Raw genomic sequence first — 17,762 nt, forward strand, 5'->3', positions numbered from 1 at the left:
AAACTTTCCATTTAACTCTAGAGAGCGAGCTCAATACATACTGACCTGCTTGACGGTTTAACAAAAAATGATGCTTATTTTGACCATGAATACCACTTTTATACCTACTCGAAGGCTAAACTCTTCTTGCAAGTTGTTGCATTTTTGTTCTTTAATCGTTTATGATTGGTTGAAAATAACAAAAGTATGTTATTAAATAGAGGAGAGAACGGTTGAAATTTTTATTCAACGTGTTCGATTCATCGTACCTGCACCGTAACTAAGCACAATGGCTCAAACCAAGCAGACCGCTCGTAAGTCCACCGGAGGAAAGGCTCCTCCTGAAATTGCCCGGGACTTTCAAGACCGATCTGCGCTTCCAGAGCTCGGTCGTTGCAGGAATCCAGCTAAGGCCATCTGGTCGGCCTGTTCGAAGATACCAACCTGTGTGCCATCCAAGTCAAGAGTGTCACAATTATGCCAAAGGACATTCAGCGGGCTCGTCGTATTCGTGGTGAACGCTCTTAATTTCTCCCTCAAAATCTAACAAAACTGGCCCTTTTCATAGCCATTAAAAGATTCCACAAGAGAGTTGGGAAGGAAATTTCTGCTGCTTTCACTGATCGCATCACAGTGAATCCTGATCTTAAAGTTGCAACCAGCAAGTGCTCTAGAACCAAAAGCGGTGAAACCCAATTCTCTATCGATTTCCTCTTTTGTGATCACCATGGCTTCACTTACACAACAACAATGATATCAATGAATGTTGGCCGTCGAGTTAACGTAATCCGACCTTCTTAGTTGCTCCTCGGTGAATGATCAGAACTAATCAACTTGCACAGTGCGGTTGTTACTAGAGACCGAGAATTCCTCAACATCTTCACGGCTCCACGGGAAGGATAGTTGTGTTAGTGAGGTAGGTTATTTTTAGATCAGGATTCATGTGGTAAGTGATGCGATCGGTTAAAGCAGAATTTGTTTTTATTTAAATCGAGTGGAGATAGGATAAGGCAAAGTGAAAAATTGAAAGGATGGGGACGGGCCTGGGATTAACCCCGACCTTCTGCTCAGTAAGCAGAAACAGTAACCACTGAGCTACCGATCCTCGTCGTAATGCTACATCGATATGTTTGGTCTAGGAATGATTCTCTGATGACTGTGTTGAGAAAGCAGCATAAGCATGTACGTAATTGGTCGATTTATTAGTTAATTCGACGCTTTTGGACAATGCTGGACATTTGCCACTTTTTCAATAGTTTCTTGTTGAAAATCAAAAGTCAACAGCACTGTTATCGATGCGTAGAAATACTGCTGATCGATTGGTGGTAAAAAATTTGAAATCGGACCAGGGGCAGCTGAGTTATTAACGTTCCAAATCTTTCACAATTTTGTTTCATGCTCCATTTTCGGTTTTCACCAAATGTACCCCCATATAGAAATCACAGACTATGTTTTGCATATCACCCTTGAATCTGTGGAAATACTGCTCGCAACACTGGTCGACAATCTTCCGAGACTAAACAGATTTCCCCAGCAGGCAGTTATCACTATTATCACATTTTCCGCTCTCATTCTCTCGCATCACAAAGCAGAGAGCATATTTCTCTATCTCCAACCACACCGGAGAGGTGGGACATTTTTCTCTCGTTTCCCGTCATCGGCCATCATCAAGCTCACCGAGCAGCATCATTTCGCAGCAGTCATCCGACCAACGTCAACATCGACTCTGTTGTGGCATGGCTCGACAACAATGTAGGTAGAGTGGTGTAGCTAGATACCTTCCACCAAACGGGAGAAATGTTTTCGATTCCGGCTGCTCGGCTCCCCTTCCCCTAGTCGTTGTCATGCGTTTGGTCCCGGGGAGCTCCGGAACGATTTTTATATGTAGGTTAACTGAGGGTGCGGCCGAATTTCTCACTCGACTACTAACAAAGTTTTCTTCAGATTCTCTGAATGGAGAAGGAAGAGAGATCAACAGCAACATATCTACCGAGCGAATATAAAAAAATGAAAACGGAAAACGAAGAAAAACACGAAATGATGCTGGAAAACTATCCGTCGCCGTCGCCATCGCCATCGCCATCACCGTCATCGTCATCATCACATGGTGGATTACGATACGGGAAATGTTAGAGATGCATTTTTTCGAGAGGGTTTTTCCTTTTTTGCTTTCTTCTCACACTTTGAGTTTGAGCATTGTTGGTGGGTTTCACAGCCCTCGACGGTAGTTTCCTGTTTTGTTTGAATGTTCCGCAGAGCGTTATCCTTTTGATGTGCTCTGCTTTCCTCTTTCTACCAACCGAAAGGGGTGCCAAGTTGTTTTGCACTTCTAAGCGAGCGAGTGCGGGCCGTTGCCAGAGATTTGAAATTCAATGCTGCCGCCGAGAGTAGGACGTACCTACCTATAGAGGTGGACCATGGTGGGCTTGCTGCAGCATGAGGATCAACTTTGTCAAACGAATGGAGAGCTATAAATAGTTAAGGGCGGAAACGGAAACGAAATGAAAAGGTGATTTGTAATGAGGTTTATGGAAAGAGTGGGCGAAAATTGATTTATCGGATGTTTGCTCATAACTATTTCAGGGGTAGTGCACTTGACATTATACAGCTCACAATCGCAGATCAGTTTTATGATGATGGCTTCGATGATCCAACTGCTCTCTACTTAGTGTTCTTTCTTAACCTTCCGTTACTCGCGCTGTTGTTTTTGGACAAAACATTTGAGTTTTCCATTGCCATTCTGAAACAAATGTGTTTTCATAAAAAAAGACTTGTTTTGAACTAAACAAGCTAAACTTTGTCTACAGTAAACCTCCAAAAATCCGAATAATAGGGAAAATGTAAATGGAAATCGCGTAAACGGTGCCCATACTACGTGGGATTTGACTTAATTGGTTACAACATGGAATAGCTCGAGGTCCTGACCAGATAGATAGTTACTGTTTTCGAAAATGTGCGGGAAACTCACATTTCTCGATCTTCTAGTCATCAGGGAATCGTCATCATCTTCCTCGCTTGAATACGAAATTTACAGGAAACCAACAAGCACCAAAAGAGTTATCCCCTATATTTCCAACCATTCGTTCCAGCAGAAAATGGCCGCCTTTCACCACATGATTCATCGAATGCAGACTCTTCCACTTAGCGATACAGGAAAGGTTAAGGAATTACAGTACATCTTCGAAACAGCAAGACTCAACGGATACAAGGAGACCACAATCCAGGCAATCATCGATAAAAAAGCGAGAACTCTACAAAGTAGATTATTTACAACCCTCACCGTAGCACCTGACCCATTGAAACGAGTGTCCGTTCCATTTGATCAAGATATTACTTGTAAGCTAAGACCACAGTTAAAACAATTCGGATTAGATTTAGTTTTCACCAGTAGACATAACCAGTTGAAATCATTGTTAGGATACACTAAAGACCCAGTTAATGTTTTAGATAAAGCAGTTTTATATAAAATAAGCTGTAATCATTGTAACACAGTATATGTAGGACAAACTAAGAGAACTTTAGCAACTAGATTTAAAGAACATATAGCGGAGGTTAATAAGGCCAAAAAGCAAGAGGAAAAACGCCTAACATATGATTTCAAATCAAGGGTTGCAGAACACATCTTCACAGAGGACCACCAACAATCGACGGAGGACATCACGATTTTACGAACCGTATCTACATCATGGAAATTGGATGTTGCAGAAAGCCTCGAGATCAACAAACAACGTAATTCAACTTTACTCAACAGGGATCAAGGAAACGGACACACATGTCTTTTCAAGCTACTACCTAGGACACATCAACGAGTAAGCAGTAATGTTCCTACAAGAAATTAAATTTAAGTTTATCTAGTTTCTAAGTGAAAATGTACCTGTGTTAATATATATTCGGTAAATGCGATGTTTTTCTTCAGTCGAGTATAACAAGTACAAGACACTGAAGAAGTCTGCACATTGTAGACGAAATACGCGTATCTGTCAAGGATAAGCAAATAAAGTAGTGGAATTAAATGGAAAATACTAATCCTTCTCTCTCTCATTATACAGGTATTCCACTAAGACGCCCACATTCATCAGGATATTTTCTCTTGAAAATTTGGGTAGAAGTAGTTTAGAGTGTATTTTTTACACTGTATTTTTATCGCTGTCAATTTTTCAAAAGTTGAAAAAATGGCGTCACCCGAAAAGCAACGTCGCGAATTGATTTTGCGCAAGCACCTGGAAAATCCTCAACTCTTTCATTGGGACATCGGAAAACTTGGTATCTTGCAGTCAACGGTGAGTCGTGCGATTAAACGTTACTACGAAACTCTGAGCATTGAACGGAAGGAGAAATGCGGTCCGAATGGATGTTCTATGTGAACAAGATCACAAGCGTGTCGTGAAAGCGTTTAAGCGGAATCCCAATGCTTCGGTCAGGGATGTGGCTAAAAAGTTGAATCTGTCCAAGTCTTTCGTTCAGAGAACCAAGGACCGGGAGGGACTGCATACGTACATAGTGCAGAAGGCTTCAAATCGTGACGAACGGCAAAATACGGTGGGTAAGTCACAGGCCCGGAAGCTATACACCTAGATACTGACGAAGCCTCATTGTCTCATCATGGATGATGAGATTTACGTCAAGACGGACTTCCGGCAGCTTCCGAGGCTACTGATCTTCACCGCCCAACACAAAATTTGATGTTCCGGAAGAAGTAAAGAAGCAGGAACTTTCAGTGTCTACAGAAGCGTCTGCTTCCTCTGTTGAAGCAACACGAGGGCCTAACGATCTTCTGGCCGGATCTAGCTTCGTGCCACTATTCAAATGCTGTCCTGGAGTGGTACGAAGCCAACGGGGTCACTTTCGTACTTAAGGACATGAACACCCCCCCCCCCCCCCAACGCACTGAAACTAAGGCCCATCGAAAAATACTGGACTATTATGAAGCAGGCACTACGGAAGCAGCTCAAGGAGGTCAAATTTGAGGAAGACATGAAGAAAAAGTGGGTTTCCGAACAGAAGAAGCTGCAGCCAGATGTTGTACAGAACCTAATGAGTGGAGTAAAGCGTAAGGTGCAAGCGTACGGTTATGGTATTGAAGTTGAATGAAATAAATATGCCAAAAGCTTACTAATGGGTTATATTTTATTGTCTAAAAGTTTGAAAAGGATCGGTCAACTAGGTAATTTTCTTCAGCGTTTTTTTCCGTGATGCAATTTGATGTAGGACAAACTTTACTTTATGAAGTAAGAGGCACGATAGCCCAAAAATGTAAAAGTTTTATGGATTCTGTTCCCATTTTACGTAAGGACAAATTGGAAAAAAATTAACGTTTCGTTGAAGTAGAATTTAATTGAAGCATATGCATGTTTAAAATATCATCGGTCACAGAGGCTTATTCTTGTGAAAAGGACACCGCCGTCGAGTTTGAGTTTGAATAAATCCAAGGTCCTATCATATTAAGGAGATTATCGTGTGTTTAGTGAAACTTAACATCGTCATCAACGTCACAGTCGGGGCTGGTTTTGAATGGTTGCAGTAACAACGCGATCGTAGCTTGTATGATGTGATTCGAGGGGCTTGGTGGCCTTGAAGCGACCATTTTTGCTTACTGAGTAGAACATCAAGCCCCTCCACATTCAAGATTCGTTAATCGTTTTATTTGTTACTGTGAATACATTGGAATAACAACAAATCAATCATTGGTTTGTTGTTATAAAAGGAGCTCATTTACCTAGTGGCAAACGTTTTTGCTTACTGAGCAGAAGACCGTGGGTGCAATCCCAAGCTCCTTCGTGTTATAGGATCGTTAGGATATCAATTCAGTTTATCGTTTACGAAAACGAATCCTGCTGCAAACGCAACCCTTTTATCCAACATCCCAATGATTTCTCATGAAAGAGCAGAGGATTTCTCGGCTTTAAACATAGCGGGTATCACGCCAATACATTCCTACCATTTCCTTTCTTGACCTGCGTCCGGGCGCGGCCGGTGCTGGTACTGCCTAGTTTGAGATCACCAGCTCTTACACATTGAGGATGAATGCTGGTCCCAAGCATCGTCTATTGGTTCTCTGTGTAATTACAGCTGATCTAGCAATAACAGAGTAGCATCCGCGGGTGGTCAATCATGCTCATGCTTATGCTGATGCAAATGGTTTGAATGACATGTAGTTTTGAGCTTTTCTGGCAGAAAACCACTATTTTGATTGTTGATTTTTGACTACGAAAATCAAGCGTGATCTTAGGCATTGGTGAGCTTTGATTTTTTGATATTTTCCCAACACTGTTTAACATGATCTGGACAGGTTTTTCATTGGATGATGGTATGAAAACATAACTCGCTCATTTATTTACTTGTATTCTGAATTTATTTCTGGTGCTTATGCTCTACATCCTTTATTTTTTTTTATAATGTGCTCTACATCCTGTACAGGTATACATTTACTGTCTTCGGTAAAGTTGTACAGAAGGTTCAAGCCTATAGGTTTTTATACAATAGTCCAGAATTTTCTCACTACGTGACGCTACACGGTGGATTCTGGCATATGATATATGTCGAGATCCTGACCAGCTTGAAAGTTACTGTATTCGGCAAAGCTGTTAAGGTGATGAAGACCTTTTGACTGATGAACAGTAGTTCAGAAATTTCTCAATACATGGCGTGCATTTCTCGTACATAAAATATCGTGAAATCCTGACCAGCTAGAAGGTTACTGTATTTATCAATAAAAATTCATGCAACGAAAAACATAAATTATGTACAGGGTGAAAGGTAATTCCTGTCAATGTTTTTTTTAAGCAATTGTAGTATCAAATGGGATAATCACATTCAAGTCTGCATATTTTTCTTTAAGAGTGTGTTCAAATGTCAACACGATATGCAAGTTTGTTTTGAATTTTCATTCGTTTGATACTCGTGATATTTATTTATTTATTTGTCGTCAATCAGTTTAGACCGTTTTACAATCGTTGTCTTAAGTGCTATTTTACAATTTTGTCTTTGTTTATATTTTTTATAATATGTCTTAAGAACAAGTTAAAACATTACTTCTAGTTGACGTTATGCGACGAATTAAAATATTGCTTTAATTTGGTTTTTGTCATTGTAAAGTCAATGTTATCGCAGTGCTTATTATATGTATCCATCATTTGGTTCAAGTGTCCAAATTTGGCATAATTCGTACGATGACGATTTGTAGCAAATATATTTCTATTTCGTAAATGCCTAGATGGTGTATATAAATTTAAGGATGACAATAGTTCTATTGAATCAATTCGATGTGATACGATATCGTTTACGAAAGAAATCATAGCAAATTCACGACGCTTTTTTAATGTTTGGATATTTATGAGCATAAAGGGTGATACGGTCAAAATTTGGTCAATATCAACTTGACGTATTTCTTTCAATTTTGCATTTAAAAAACCTGAACACCCCTCATTTTGAAGGTGTGTGTGTGTAGAATGTTGCTCCTATTTTGATTTTGGAATTCACTCTTCAGTTGTCAAAATGCCGTCCAAGCAAGAAGAGCAGCGTATCAAAATTTTGCTCGCGCATCGCGAAAATCCGAGCTACTCGCACGCAAAGTTGGCAAAATCGCTAAAAGTTGCCAAATCAACCGTTACAAATGTAATTAAAGTGTTTGGGGAACGTTTTTCGACAGCAAGGAAGTCTGGATTGGGGGGAAATCGAAAACCGGAAGCCGCTGAGACGACAAAGAGAGTTGCCGGTAGTTTCAAGCGAAACCCTAACCTCTCTCTCCGAGATGCCGCAAATAAGCTAGGTGTATCGTCTACAACCGTGCATCGAGCCAAAAAACGAGCCGGACTATCGACTTACAAGAAGGTAGTGACTCCAAATCGCGATGAAACCAAACATGTTGTTAGCTCTGTTAATAATTGTGTTATAATGATCGGTGAAAGTAAGTTTTGAGTCCAAAATAACACCTAGATCCCTGACTCTATCACACTTTTCTACGATCTGGTTTCCTAAAGTGACTGTTATATCGGGTAGCTTTTGTTTTCTACTAATGGTAATGGAGTTACATTTTTTATGTTTAATTGTAGCAGGCTTTTTTGACACCAAGTATGGAATATTTGAATTTCCTCTTTGAATGTGATGATGTCTTTGGCATCTTTTATTTCCAAAAAAAGTTTAATGTCATCAGCATATATTAAAACTTTCAATATCTTAATAATGAAAGATATGTCATTGACGAAGAGAATAAATAAAAGTGGTCCTAAATGGGAGCCTTGAGGAACTCCTGAAGTGGCGTCAACGGGATTTGATATCTTTCCTTTGTATTTTACTATTTGATGACGGTCAGTTAAATATGATTCAAGCCACTTGAGGAGTGCGAAATGAATTCCCATTTTTTGAAGTTTAAAAAGAAGCATGGGTATGTCAATTCGATCAAACGCTTTGCTGAAATCTGTATACAACACTTCTACATGGTTTTCGTTATCCATTGCATTCAAGGAATAATTAATTAATTCGAGCAAATTCGTAGTTGTTGAACGGCCTTTAAAGAAGCCATGCTGCATAGTAGTTATTCTGTTTTTAATTTGAAGAAAGAGTTTTTCATTTACAATTGCCTCAAAAAGTTTCGGAATGCAAGAGATAATAGCTATACCACGATAATTACGTACGTCGGATTTTTTACCCAATTTAAAGATAGGCACTAAAAATGAGTTTTTCCATATTTTAGGGAAGTTTCCGGATTCCAGTGACATATTGAAAATCCAAAATAATGGAGCAGTAAGTTCAATTGCTAAAGTTTTCATTTTTTAAACCCATTAAGATATCATGAACCTTGATTTGACTTACGCTGATGTCACTTGAAAATTCTAGATATGATTCAAAATATTCACGATCACGGTAATCATGGACGCGAAAAGGGAACTCGGGATAAGCCTGTTTTTGAAGCATCATAGACCGTGTTCTATTTTGAAGACGCTGAAACCACTCGGAATAAACGAAAGATTCATCTTTCGCACCATTAAACGGTACAAGGAAACCTGTTCGTGGAAAATCCCACCCAGACCAGGCCGTAAACGTAGTGTCAGGACTCCGGAAGTTATCAAACGAGTGAGAGAGCGAATTCAGCGGAATCCTTGTAAGGCTGGGTGTAAGCTGGCCAAAGAACTCGGAATGTCGCAGCCAGTCTTGTAAGCGGTCACGGTAGTTGAAACATTTTCTGTAATAATCGACTGCCTTTGCCTCCGACACTTGCAAAACAAGCTATCATAGTACAGTACCAAACTCAAATGTCATTTGACAGGCTCTGTCATACTACACTGTCGCCGAAGACCGTCACGGATGTATGTATTTTAGTTTTTCTCACAATAAGAGCTACTGATGTTGTGCTTGTGTGAGTTCTGACAATAGCAAGCAATGATGTCCTAGGAATAACATTTCTGATCAGATATGGTTTAATTTACACTAAGCTGAGGAATTAAAACGATATCACTCATGTCATATGATAGTTATTTGATAATTTTATTTTTGCTCGAATGTTATTCTACCGGTTGTGTTGTGTGAGAGAGATGACGGTAGAGCATGAGAGTACGAATAAAAATAGACTGTTGCGTATGACAACGAAGCGAGTGTCGTAAAAAATGTCAACAGCTTCAACCCCTGGTCGCAGTATTTTGAAAGATGATCTCGGATTGAATGCTTACAAAAAACAGCGGGTGCATGGTTTAACCGGAAAGCAAAAGATAGCTAGAGTCGAAAGATGTCGGAAACTGCTCAAACGGCACGGTGATTACAAAATTCTGTTTTCGGATGAGAAAATGTTCCTGCTACAGGATCACCACAACCAGCAAAATGATCGGGTATATGCTGCATATCTTGCTGATATTCCTCGTGACAAACTGGCTGTTCAAAGGTTCCAGAATGTTTCCAGGGTGATGGTTAGGGGATGTTTCTCCAAAACATTGAAAGTTCCATTGCTGTTCATTGAACCTGGTGTTAAAATCAACAGTAAATATAACATCGATAATGTTTTGAAGAACCACTTGCTTAACTTCGTCCAAAAACATTATAAGAATGCACCATACTGCTTCCAACAAGACTCTGCACTGAGGTATCATGCAAAAGTTACAAAGGCTTAGTGTGAGGCCATTTTCCCGGATTTCATTTCGTCGAAAGAGTGGCCTGCCTCCTCACCCGATTTGAATCCTCTCGGCTTCTTTGCATGGGGCTACATATTAGGCGAACTAGGGAATACCAAGGGACTAACCGTGGAAACTTTTAAGCAACGTTTGATGAAAATATGGGACGAAATGCCTCAAGATATCGTGTGTGCCAGCTGTAATTCAAATGCGATTTTCAAAAACAGATGCGGCTCGTAATTAAAGGAAAGGGAGAAAGATTTGAATTTGACTAAGTTAAGACAAATGTTATAGATACACGAAACAGGAAATACACTGAAAATTAAATTTCACATCATCTTCTCATTTTTATGACCATTATACTTTACTGGCAGGAATTACCTTTTACCCTGTATTTTATAAATTAAATACTTTCTCTTGATAAAAGATTTGGGGAATCGAATTTCACGGGTCACGTCATGGGTTCTGTACATGGGAAAAGGTCCACTTTGTTCGAATTCCCTCTGTTATACAAGAAAATAAAATAACTGTACTATACAGCGGCGTCGGTGGTGTAGTGGTAAGCGTGAATGCCTCTCACCCCAAAGGGCCTGGGTTCAATCCCAGTCGGCGCCGCTGGGGTTTTCTGAGACATACAATCCCTGATCACGCCTTCCATCGGAAGGGAAGTAAAACCGTTGATCCCCGGTCCATGAGTTAATGGATCGATAGGTAGGGTCCATGTGTGAAAGCTGATTGGAAGGATCAGATGCCACAGTCTCATAGGACCAGCTCCAAGCCAAATTGGATAATAAAAGAAAAATAAAATGTCTCAACCTTCTCCAATTTGCATTAAACATCGGCTATTGTGTGTTTTGTATTTTTTTTTAATAGTATCTCAAAATAGCACTTGAGACAGCTTCTTTAAAACGCTCTACACTGATTGAATTTTTCATGGACATAGATCACCTAGCTCCTAAATTTATCAAGAGCATGGATTTCACAATTCTTTAATAACACAATAACTGACAAGCAACTCCTTAACCCCCTACAAACGAAAACTAGCTTGGCCTTCTAAAAAATAAACTCTTCGCATTCCACACTTTCATTATGATAATGTATCGTCATTTCCGTATTTCCACTGGTTCGATGATGTCCAATTCCATTTTCATGATGCCTCTTATCGTTTTCCCCGTTTTGTCAATGTGTCTGATGACACACACACATCACCTTCATAGAGTGGCAGCCATTTCACTCAACTGCCCTGCAATTTGTCCCAACTTTACGACCATATTTATCTAACAGAAAAAGAGTCCAACGAACCTTCCAGCCAGCAGAGACCTAAAAGATGATTTGGCATGGAAGTGTCGCAGCCTCTCAGGTCCTGTGCGGATACCAACGGCTACGGTTTTCGCTTAACCTGTCGTATTCCCAAAAGCAATAATTCCTTGTAAAATTTATTATCCCTGGCATATGCGTGGTAATTTTTTTTACTCTCTCCTTTTATCCCAAGTTTCTTTCCACTTGTAACCGTGTGTATCGATTTCGGAACGTGAAAACGTGGAACAAGTTTGTCACGGTGAAGTGTGTCTTCGTTTCCTTTACGTGGATCCTTTTTCCCATCCGCCGCCCTCAGGACATACATACCTACCTAACCTACCGTTACCGAAGAACGACCGAACAGTTACGTATGTGGGCGCGTAAAATGTAACCTCTTATGCTTGTTTCTCATTCCCACCATTTCCCCGATCTGCGTTGGGGCCGAAAGTTTATGAAGAAAAGCCTTTCCGTGATTGGAAATTCATTCCAGACAATAGCTCTCGATTCATGTACCGGTAATTCGTTTCTTTCCGTGTGCCTCCACCCCCACCACTGGGATGTAAAACAAATGTTCCCGGGTGAAATAGCGGTGGATGGGAATTGCTCGAAGCCTTGCTGTTAGTTGATTTGTTTATCCACTAGAAGGGATATGGAATGGAATCAATTTATGGTTCTGAAGATCTTTTGGGAAATTATTTGGATTTGTACTTTTCGTTGTTGACTCAATTATCAGGAAAAGATAAGTAACGTTCAGGCAAGCTATTGGATTTTTTAAAGGAGAGCAGGTAGATATTTTGCATTTGATGCAATACATTTAAAATAAAATTGTCGCCGGTAACATAACGCACCACCACTCTAAATACCACGTTTATCGTATTATGGTTCTCATTCAAGCACAGTGCACGCATTCTATTTCAGATTTGTATTAAAAATCTACAGAGTTAGTAATGTTTCACCTCATAGAAACACTTTTGTAATGTGGTCGGTGGATGGCGTTTAAAATCAGGAGTGATACATGTATTATGTTACACTCACTCCGTAGGATTCTGTGACAAGCAATGTATTAGGTATAAAGGGTGTTGCGATCAAAATTTGGTCGAGTTAAACTTTTTTTTTTTCTTGATTTGATTTGCGTCGATCTTGTTTTTCCGTGCTGAGCACCAATGCTGCCGACGCCAGAGAGACAGCTCCCACACCTATCGACCCCCTAATAAAAATAACCATAATAATGATCTTAACGACGTGTTCGGAGTATCATCCAAACCATTTGTGGGATAGTTTACACATCCGGGATACAGTTCGTTTATGGTATTTGATTATTAGGGCCATCAGCTTATGAACCGGGGACCAACAAATTCACTTCCTTCCGGAGGAAGGCGTGATCAGAGATGTTATACCTCAGAACATCCCGACGGCGCTGACTGGGATTGAACCCAGGCCTGTAATCACGCTTACCACTACACCACCGACGCCGCTTAGGACTTAAACTTGACGCATTTATTTTAATCCAGTATTTAAAAGATATGAACATCCCTCATTTTTTAGATGTGTACGTTCAGAATGATGCCTTTATTTTGATTTTGACATTTACTTTTCAGTTATCAAAATGGCACCCAAGCAACAGGAGCAACGTATCAAAATTTAGCACGCAAACGGTTTGGAAGGCTACATGCAACTGAGGCTTGGAAAGCGACATTTGCATTGCAATCAGGACCGTCGACCGTGTTGCTGCCTTTCCTGAAGCAACGCAATTGGACATCCTGCAATAACGTGCAGGTGGGGCCCAAGGACAAGAACCCTTCCAACACGCCAGAGCTCCACCCAATCAAATAATATTAGGTCATCGTCAAGTGGAACCTTAACAGCGCCAATGGTGTAGTGGTAAGCGTGATTACCTCTCACCCCAACAGGCCTGGGGTCACTCCCATTCGGCATCGCCGGGATGTTCTGAGGCATAACATCTCTAATCACGCCTTCCTTCTGAAGAGAAGTAAAGCCGTTGGTCCCCGTTTGATAGGGGGTAGATAAGTAATGTCCAGGTGCGGGAGCTGCCTCCCTGGCGTCGGTATCATTGGTGCTCAGCATGGATAACAAGATCAACGAAAAACAATTCAAGGAAAAAAAAAGTGGAATCTTAAGAAGACCCAAAAAACTGGAAGCGATAAACAGTTTAAGGCAAACTGGCGTTCTGCGGCGAACAAAGTGGACGGAGATGTCTGTACAAAATCTGATGGCAGGAGTTAAAAGAAAGGCTCAGCAATTCGGATGCACTCAACCGGAAGCTTAGCTGAATATTATTTTTGTATTTTATTCTAATTGAACTTAAAAAAGAATATTAATTAAAATTGCTTTTATTTAATTTACTAAAATTGCTCAAACTTTATACAGATTCAGCCCAAAAGCGAACCAATAAATCTTGCATAGATAATCAACCCATCAAATAGTGATCAAGTTCACACAAAGTCATATGCAACACTTAAGGTGAAAGTGACCTAGTGATTAAATGAAAATTTCAAAAATGGCAATCTCTGAGACATCACTTCAGATTGCAAAATTTCGTAACTATTGGTAGTTTTGTTCCTTATCGAAAAATATTAGACCCGTATTTTTTTATTTTTTTATTAGGGTGACCATTTCTATGTAAGGGTGGCCCAAAAAATCGATTATTAAAGGGCGAACACGAAATTATTGCGACACCGAAAATGTCATGCCAATTTTATTATAATGTTTAGAATCAAACCAAAATTTTAGGGTAGTTTTATACATATATTTACTTCAAAAATCAAAAGAAAAGTTAATCGATGGAGCCTTGAGGGTAAAATTGAACGCATTTTCGCTTGATGCCCTCCATCAAAGTCTTTACAGTGTCATCCGGTACCAGTTTACAAGTTTTTTTTTCCATTTTCTTAACATGTCCTTCTCGTCTTTGACTGTATTCTTGCTCTTCCAAAGTTCCCACTTCATTATTGCCCAGTACTGCTCCACCGGGCGCAGCTCCGGACAGTTTGGCGGATTCATGTCCTTTGGAACAAAATGGACAGAATTGGCCTCATACCACTCCAGGACACTTTTAGAATAGTGGCATGATGCCAAATCTAGCCAAAATAGCGGAGCTTCGTCGTGCTGCTGCAAGAACGGCAAAAGGCGCTTCTCGAGGCACTCAGATTTGTAGATCTCGCCATTTACTGTGCCCTTTGTCACGAAAGGCTCACTCCTCAGTCCGCAATAGCAGATGGCGTGCCAAATGAGATATTTGGAGGCGAACTTCGAAATTTTCTTCTTCTTAAATTTGTCGTCCACATCGAACTTACTCTTGCCGGTGAAAAACTCCAACCCCGGAATTTGCTTAAAATCGGCTTTTATATACGTTTCGTCGTCCATCACACAGCAGCCATATTTTGTCAGCATCTTCTCGTAGAGCTTCCGTGCCCGAGTTTTAGCCGTCGATTGTTGCCGCTCATCGCGGTTTGGGAAGTTCTGTACCTTGTATGTATGTAGTCCAGCTCTCTTCTTTGCATTCTGGACGTAGCTCTGCGACATGCCAATCTTTTTAGCCAAATCACGGCTTGAGACGTTGGGATTTGCTTTAATCATCCGCTTCACCTTTCCCTCCGTCTTTTTGTTCTCCGGTCCCGGTTTTCTTCCAGCTCCTTTGCCGTGGTCCAACGTCAACCGCTCCTGGAACCACTTCAACACTCTGGAGACGGTTGAATGGTGAATGTTCAACCTTTTTCCCAACTGCCGGTGCGACAGGTCAGGAAATTTCAGGTGTTTGGAAAGAATTTGTTCTCTCAACTCGCGTTGGTTCACCTCCATTTTCGTTGAATCGAAAAACACGACTTCGAGTTTGACAGCATGTACACAATACACATCAATGAGAAAGTGTGCAAAATTTGGTTGATTTTTACCCAATGGTAAAAAAGTTATGCCCTGTTGAATGTGTCGCAATAATTTCGTGTTCGCCCTTTACTATTTTCTTTTTCCAAAAAATATATATTTTTAAACATAACTTTTGAACCACTGGGTCGATTTGAATGATCAATATATTTAATCTAAGGTTATTAAAAATACTTTTCATAAAAAAATATAAAACGTTTAAAAAAACATTGAGTTTTGTGCAGAAGAACTTTGATTGCTTTGTTTTTTTTTCTGGTTTTCATGATTTGTTGACAATGGGCGTAACACGTTTTTTGAAAATATAATGTTTAAAAATTTCGCTCATTACTCCAATATGGCTAGATTACCCCTGCGTCAAACAAACAACAATACGTTTCATTGACTTAATGATTGAGTCAATATAGTCGTATTCAAAAGTTTTGGTCTCTGGATTGTGAAAGAAGTTCCTCAAAAGATGTGACGTATATTTCATGAGATCCTTGAAATGTCGCAATTTTGTTGAAGTCGCGCTGGGCCATGAGTATGGCTTCCTCGAGAGTCTCAATTTGATTTTGTAGCGCATCAAGATTAGATAAAATTATAAGTTGATTTATTTCGATCAAATGGTTTTTGGATCGTTCTTTTTCAATTTTTAAAACATGGTTTGTGAAGTCTGTTATTTCTTGTATGCGTTTATCAATCGCCTTATTTATAAAGACTTGTTCGTTGTTTTGTAGAATAAGTGAATTCATAGAAGAGTTGATTAGTCGAAGGTCCTCCGCATCGGGACTGCCAGAAATCCACCTCCAAACTGTTTCGATTGAATCCCATCTTTTGAATCTTTTAACAATTGGTATAATCTTCATGAATATTTCGTATAGTTTATAAATTTTTATTTGAATTAGTTCGTAAAGAGGGTTAGTAAATGGATTATTTTGTATATCGTCATTGACGTTTGCTAACGTATTGCCTATTTGAATAAGGTCGATGGGGTGAATGATGCGGATGTATCCAAATTTCACTTTGGCTTCTCCTAGTGGTACGATTGCCAAAGGATTATTGGTTAAGTCGTGTATTTGGATTCTTGCATGAACGGCTGACACGCAGAGGGTGAGTCTGAACGGATATGGAATTTATTCATTGCTGTTTTTTCTTAAACTACATTTGTGTATTTTCCTATTATTTGAATCGATTATGTTTGTGCTATAGTCTTCTTTTACTTTGATAATATTGTACCTACTTTTTCTTTTATTATGAGAGTGAGTTTTTTCGTATGCGTATGTTCCTGGTTCATAAGTCTGATAGGTTTTTGGTACAATTTTCTTTAATTTTATATAAATTCAGTATTTTGTCGTTATTTTTATCTCTCGACCTAGCCATTTCATCAAAGGATGCATTCTCGATATGCTCTCCTATATAGATATTCTTTGAAGTATTTTTAATAAAACAGTGAATTGAATTATTGTATTTATGGGCAGCTTCTTGAATGAGGTTGGGAACAGTAATAACTGGGTTTAATGCTTTTACACATCTGGCTACCTATCAAATGGTAGAGTGACATCTTTCAACTCGGCTGTAAGTTTCTGATCGATTAACATGTGTCTTAAAAATCTCAATGCCTTGGTTGCGTATTAATTGTTCTATAACAACACGTTTTAGATAGTTTAGATATCACTTGAAAAACCGACTATCGATCCGAGGCCCGGAGGGCCGAGTGTCATATACCATTCGACTCAGCTCGACGAGATCGGAACATGTCTGCTTTGGATCCGTCATCTTGGCCCGAAGGAGTTCTATTCCGTGAATTCGAAGATCACTCGGCTCAAAAATTTCGGAGACCATCTGGTGTGAATCTAACACCCACGCCAGTGACACCGCAGACGACGTTTGCAGCAAATCAACCGATGGATGGACCCCGGGACGCGCAAAAATAAGCATTTTGGAAGCCTCTTATCCACTCAGCACAGTCGCGCCGATAAATGGTGAATGCAGTCGAAGTCGTCCCGGCCCTGTGTCTGATGTGCGAGAAGAGGTCTTCCAGCTTGCTTGTCTAGGCAAGTATCAACATAATTTTCATAATTTCCTGCCTGATGATGATTCCCTCCTCAGATCACCAACTTGTTCTGCCGGGAGTACCTCCAGCCAACATGGACAACGCCTTGAACGTCCCCTACCTATGTCGGGACGCGCCGAAAATTCCTACACGCCGGCATCTCGTGACAACAGTTGTGGAATTGCTGGTGACAACGATGTTTGGCTTTACTTCCAAAACGTACGTGGTCTAAGAACCAAAATTGACGACCTGGTTGTAGCGGTATGTGATTGCAATTACGATGTCATCATATTGATAGAAACGGGCCTTGACGACAGCATCAACTCACTGCAACTTTTTGGTACTGACTTTAATGTATTTCGCTGCGATCGCAGTGCTCGTAATAGCCAGAAAGCGAAGTTTGGAGGAGTGCTTATTGCCGTGGCCAGCGTTTACAAGTCTGTTGAGATAAAGAC

At 40.1% G+C, this 17,762-nt stretch overlaps 1 protein-coding gene across 1 annotated transcript in view; it reads right to left on the reverse strand.

Annotated features, from left to right (window-relative positions):
- The window catches only part of lin-28, a 68,073-nt gene that overhangs the window by 288 nt on the left and 50,023 nt on the right, over nucleotides 1–17,762 (reverse strand). The window lies entirely within an intron of this gene.

The sequence above is a fragment of the Ochlerotatus camptorhynchus genome, unplaced genomic scaffold (genome assembly GCF_037179485.1).
Source record: "Ochlerotatus camptorhynchus isolate MF236.1 unplaced genomic scaffold, CSIRO-AGI_Acam_v1.1 ptg000082l, whole genome shotgun sequence".
In the NCBI taxonomy this organism is placed as follows: Eukaryota; Metazoa; Arthropoda; class Insecta; order Diptera; family Culicidae; genus Ochlerotatus; species Ochlerotatus camptorhynchus.